The following is a 6000-nucleotide window of genomic DNA, read 5'->3' as shown; positions in this document are numbered from 1 at the left end:
GAATTACCAATGAACTGTTTTCGGCACGCTTTACAGGTGGCAGAATCGATCAGCTCTTCCGGGCTCAGATCCTTCGACATATAATAGTCGCGCTGACCTTCTGCACACAGGTGAATATGTAGGTGGATTCGCACGCAGGTGGATCGCGCCTTTAAGATTTTCTATGGTGCCTGAAAAAGGCAAGCCGCCCTTTTCCGTACAAGGGAAGCGCATCGCAGAAAATGCGAAACTATGTCGGCATGAAGTTAAACCTGACGCATAGCAAAGGCATCCAGTCGCATAACCGACAGTGACATTGCGATCAGTCTAAACGAATTTCTTACACATGTGAAACGAATATGTGTAAGAAATAAAAGATCTGTAAGACGACGACGTGTAAAATAAACGATGATGTGTATGTTGTATTGAGATGAAAGGGGAAATCGTAGAAAATGCCGACAAGTAAAAGAAGACGACGATGAGAAACCTAAACTGCGAGCTTCTTGAAGAAAACGACGACGACGCCTTACAGCTCGTGCTCGCAACCAGAAGAACGAAGGAATAACAAAAAAAGCGACCTATCATCGCGTGCCACACCGAGACAAGCAACGAACTAGCAAACGCCGCGTCAAGGCCAGCGCAAATGAAACTTCAAGAACGAAGGGAAGCCACGAGGTCACGTAGCGCGAGAAGAGTTGTGAATCCAGCGAAGCTGCCACTACAGACGTCCCAGCCTGGTTCAACTGCGCGTCCTCGGCCTCGCCACATCGATTTGCTGGTTGCTCCTCCACGTCCTCTCTGCTAAGCTTTCGCTGAACGGCACGTCGCTGTTGGACACGGCATTTTGTGAGTACACTTTTGAACTGGTTCGAAAGTTGCCACGTGAAGCTATAGCGCATCCAGATTGTAATAATTTTTTTTCTCTGCACCGCTCATAATCAGCAGAACACCTTGAGCACAGTTGATGACCAACGACACTAGGTTCAGATACGTAGCCGCCCATTTCCTACTGCTGTTAAAGCCTTTAATTTTGCGTCTCCAAATCTAGGCGAATCAGGGACTTGGGAATATTCGCAACAGTAAACTTGACGAATTCGGGTTTGCGCCTTGCGGCTCACTTGGACCACAACAGCTTCTTTGCCGTGTTTTTCCATTCATTTCTGCCTTGTGTAGAATCTACACTTTGTATCCTACGCGGCAGTTCACTCACACGTGTCTCATACATTTCACAAGCGCGACGCAGCCGAAGCACTGCAAAGATAACAAAGTGCCTGTTTGACTTACTGATGTAAAGTCACCTCACGCCATCTGCATTATATATATATATATATATATATATATATATATATATATATATATATATTAGTCATATCATAAGAAGCCAACAAACACTGACACCAAGGACAACATAGGGAAAATTACTTGTGCTTAATAAATGAAATAAAGAAACGATAAATTAGTGGAAATTAAAGTGGATGAAAAAACAACTTGCCGCAGGTGGGAGCCGAACCCACAACCTTCGCATTTCGGCGCTGGCGTGGCGCTGGCTAACACTCCCAGGGTTCTACTAGTACACATAAATACCCAAGAAAGTGGATGGGGAAACGCCGCCGCGGTAGCTCAATTGGTAGAGCATCGCACGCGAAATGCGAAGATTGTGGGTTCGGCTCCCACCTGCGGCAAGTTGTTTTTTCATCCACTTTAATTTCCACTAATTTATCGTTTCTTTATTTCATTTATTAAGCACAAGTAATTTTCCCTATGTTGTCCTTGGTGTCAGTGTTTGTTGGCTTCTTATGATATGACTAATAAAAAATCGGGCCCCTCGGTAAACCCCCTTTCTTCTCGTTTATATATATATATATATATATATATATATATATATATATATATATATATATATATATATATATAGATAGATAGATAGATAGATAGATAGATAGATAGATAGATAGATAGATAGATAGATAGATAGATAGATAGATAGATAGATAGATAGATAGATAGATAGATAGATAGATAGATATAATTCGGGTCGCGCCGGGCATCGATGCGTAGTGGATCCCTACACTCAAGGTGCCTCTGACACAGTGTTCTACGTTAGCCCCGCATTATTTCCCCTGCTTATTTTGGTGTGGCAGTTTTATACCAAGAGGCAAATCGGTCTACTTTTGGAAATGGCGGAGAAACAAAATCGAAGAGACGCCGATAGTTTTCAGAGTGGGCGCCGCTTCACACTGTGGTCAATATGCGCTGCAAGGATGAATCCTTCGGTCTTAGTGCACGCCTAGCAGCAGAACTATCGCGAAAGCAGTTTCCCACTAGTGCGCGATATATTGCTACATTACTGTTTTTTTAAAGTAATCTCGTACAATTAAACATATATGTGCTACCCTATATGACATTAGTGTGATGAGTGGGGGCAAAGTATGCTTTCCATTGCAACAGAAAATGGACAGCTTTTCTACAGCAATGTTGAATCAGAAACGTTGCTCAACAGCACGAAAACGTACGTTAAATGAAGTAGGCAGCTGTGCTCATCACATAACCCTAAAGAAATATTGCAGGAGGTGTATATGTATCTTACTTTCTGAACTTTCACTGCGCTAGTACGAACGAACGTCCCGTGTCAGCTAAGAGGCTACGACTGTAGAGAAAGAATAGATGAAAGAAGGAAAGGCAAGGAGGTTAACCAAGGTCATGCCTGGTTGGCTACACTGCCCGTGGGGAAGGGAGAAAGAGAAATAAGAAGGAAGAAAGACAGTCAGTGAGCGTCACAACTGCAAATGAATGTTTCAAGATGCGCATCAGCACTTCGGAAGCCTTGTGCATATCTAGAATTCTTCGGCCAAGGTCACAGGGTCATCTGAGAACAGTCTGTCGTCTAAGCGGCTGAGGCTGTACTACGCAGAACATATTCTTGATAGTCGTAGGATGGACAGATGGCACAGAATGTGCAAGGAATTGCATGCGACGCTGTTGTGTATACCAATGAGGAATGAATAAGTGTTCGTGAAAGCATCGCCTAACCACATACGACACAGTCAAGTTGTTCCACGTCAGGAGAGTCCTGGTGGCAGGCGATGTCGCAAGTCGGGGTCCAATGAATACAAGCGGGAATTAGCGAAGCCTGGCGAACTCCAATGTCGAATTGCGTTGCAAAGAGCAAATGAATAAACTTGTCGCGCTATATCGCTGTTCTCGACACTGATCTTGCTGGTGAGCCGAGCGCGCAGCCTCGTCTGCCCTGTCGTTGCCGGCACTTCCGCAGTGGCTCACCTGTCGCTGAAATATAAATGCTGTGGCCGTACTCGAAGGTATGGTGGTGAACGTGCCGTTCATGTGAGCCGTGACGAAACTCAAACTGCAGAGTTTGTAGGACGGCCTGTTTATTCAAGCTGTGAACACCCTGTCCCAAGTAGTACGCTTAATTAACACACATGTGTCGTACATAATACAACCACATCGAACATTGCAAAACTCATCAGTATCTTTAAAACCAGCCGCCAGCGACAACACCCGCACGTGACGTCACTGCACTAACCCTTTAAAACTAACACGCCGAGGATGACGAGGCCGCCTTTGACGAAGATAGGTCCACCTATCGAAACGTTGGCCAGCCTGTCTGAGGTACTTCAACCCTGTTTTAAAAAAGTTTATACATCAGTATACGAAGTAATTCAGGCGCAGTTCGCCGCATCAGAACGTCGATGATAGGAAATGCGGTGACACGACGATACGAAAGCACTAGCTCTGGGCCTTGGGCAGCGTGAGCTGCTTGAGCATGACTTCAGGGCAGAGGAAAGCTATGCTTTTCTAAATTGTAAAAGAAATAAACTACAGCAACGATGCAACGATGGTTGCAACGATGCAACGATAATTGCTTAAGAGACATTCGCCGCCGTGGCTAGAACATAGAATCAAGAGGACAACCGTGAGCTTTTGGAAGCGCAAATAACAGATATGTCACTTGTGCTTGAGTCCCGTTTTCATTGACAGACACTCACTAGCACTTACGCTCACACTCGGTACCCACACGCGCAATCACAATCGTGCGTTTCAAAGCTCAGCGTTATCGAATACCGGTGCTATACTTAAAGGAGTACTGACACAAAAATTTGAAGTCGAGATAACTTGTGCGATCGATTTAGTTGGTCACACACACATCGTCTATAAAATATCAGCGGCGAATATCGCTTAGAGCATATTTAAAATCAATTTTAAAGTACGTGCGCGCAGCCAACTGCAAAACAGAGCACCTCGCGACATTTACATCAAGTGGGATTGTAAATAGCCAAGAAAACGCTACGTAATGTGGCTACGTCACGAATTTTTGTTGGCTGCCATGTGGCTTACATGTGCTATTCTCCTCTGTTGCTGCTTGTTCTAGCTGTCGTACTTGTAGTGGGACGCTCTCCGTATCGCTGCAACTGCAGTTTTTGTCGTGTCCATCGGGATATTTCCCACACTATCAGCTTGACTGCGCTGCCACAACGTTCAACGCCGATTTGTTGTGTCTTACTATTGATGGTGGCCGATGCGAGAGTTTTGTTGAGGTTCGCCCTCGCCATCGCCGGCCGCAATGTCTGAGTCGCTAAGTGATTGGCCACATCTAAAGCGCGAGACACATATGGTGCGATTTTCCATGCGATCTGTCGTACGGCGCGTCGTGTGCAACTTGTCGCATGCGGGGATTCGGGACACATGGTACGAACGAGCGAGGGACGGGTAGCTCCGCCCAGAACCGCCGCCCCTGCGTGTAAGTTCGGAATGCTGCGTAACTTCGAACAGAAAGTGAAAGCAACCGTATTTGCACAGCTATCTTGTTTGAAACAAACGATGGCCATATAAACACGTCTATGCGAGCACTGTAGACGTGTTTCCGCAAGGCCACGTTAGCAGTATCGGATCCGTTGACAGCCGCCGATGGCCGGGAGTCGGCAGACATAGCTCGCTGGGCCATCGAATCCGACACCGGTTGCGCTTGTGACACGATCGCTTGCAGCTCGTATAACGAAGCGCCTATGTTAGTCGGCACAACGTGTACACAGTTATGTCCGCCTAAATTGCAGCACATTTGATTTCATTGGCGCCGACAGGAGCGAACGAGCATGCCAGGCGAGCTTGTGATCGCTGGGAGACGATGTAGGCCTAGCTCGCCGGCCGTTTATCCGGGGCCGAGGGTCCTTGCGATGCGTCCGCAGCTCGCAATAAAGCGCCTAAATTCGTCAGCACAATCGATGCCTGAACATTTATGTTTCTCTTAAGTGACAATACGGTTAATTTTCCCGGTGCCGTTAGTAGCAATGAGTAAACACGCCAGTCAGGCGAGCCGCTTCGTATACAGACGATTACTGGCGCGTCTGCGCTTACCGCACCCGAGTAGAAATCACGCCAACGATTTGCTATTTCGCACAACGTTTTATAACTCGCACTCTTTCGAGGTCACTTTATTCGAGAAGTTATTTCGTGTCAGAAACAATTCGTAGCCGATTTACGTGCCGCCGTCAGCGGCGAGAGAGGCCCGCGTTTCGACCAGGGAGAGAAAAAAACAACAGACATGATCAGAGCAGCGAGGCGCCCGCTCGCCAGCCCCGCCCCGCCGGGTCTACCACGTGGCCATGACGTTCACGCTACCGGCGCTTTCATTGACTGCGGTCGTCCGACCGATGCGGCAGTCGCACGACAATATTCAGCAAGTTGGTCGCGCACGCTGGCTGCGCGTCAGAGCATACGTCATGGCTTTTTGCGAACACGTGACCACTATGTTTACATTCCCGCTTCTCCCATCTCGTTGCTCTCTGGAACCGAAACTTCGACTGGTCGCTGCAAAAAAAGACTGCAAATCATTACATGTCGCGCTCTGAAGTAAATGAGGTTTCGTGCCGTGATTACTGGGTCATTAACCACTTATTAAAGCAGAAGAAACCACATGGATTATTTTTGTGTCAGTACTCCTTCAATACAACTTGCTTCTCATTCGTTGAGTCTTCGTTACTTGTAAAGCACGTCGCCTCACAT

General features: G+C 46.8%; 1 protein-coding gene across 1 annotated transcript in view; it reads left to right on the top strand.

The window, feature by feature from the left end:
* Window positions 1–612: 612 nt before the first annotated feature.
* The window catches only part of Cad87A (cadherin 87A), a 152692-nt gene continuing 147304 nt past the window's right edge, over window positions 613–6000 (top strand). Inside the window, exon 1 of the mRNA XM_070524308.1 lies at window positions 613–825. The gene's annotated coding sequence lies outside the window, so the exon portion shown is untranslated. The remainder of the gene's footprint in view (window positions 826–6000) is intronic.

Source organism: Dermacentor albipictus, chromosome 1 (genome assembly GCF_038994185.2).
Source record: "Dermacentor albipictus isolate Rhodes 1998 colony chromosome 1, USDA_Dalb.pri_finalv2, whole genome shotgun sequence".
Taxonomy (NCBI): Eukaryota; Metazoa; Arthropoda; class Arachnida; order Ixodida; family Ixodidae; genus Dermacentor; species Dermacentor albipictus.
This window is presented reverse-complemented; position numbering and strand designations above follow the sequence as displayed.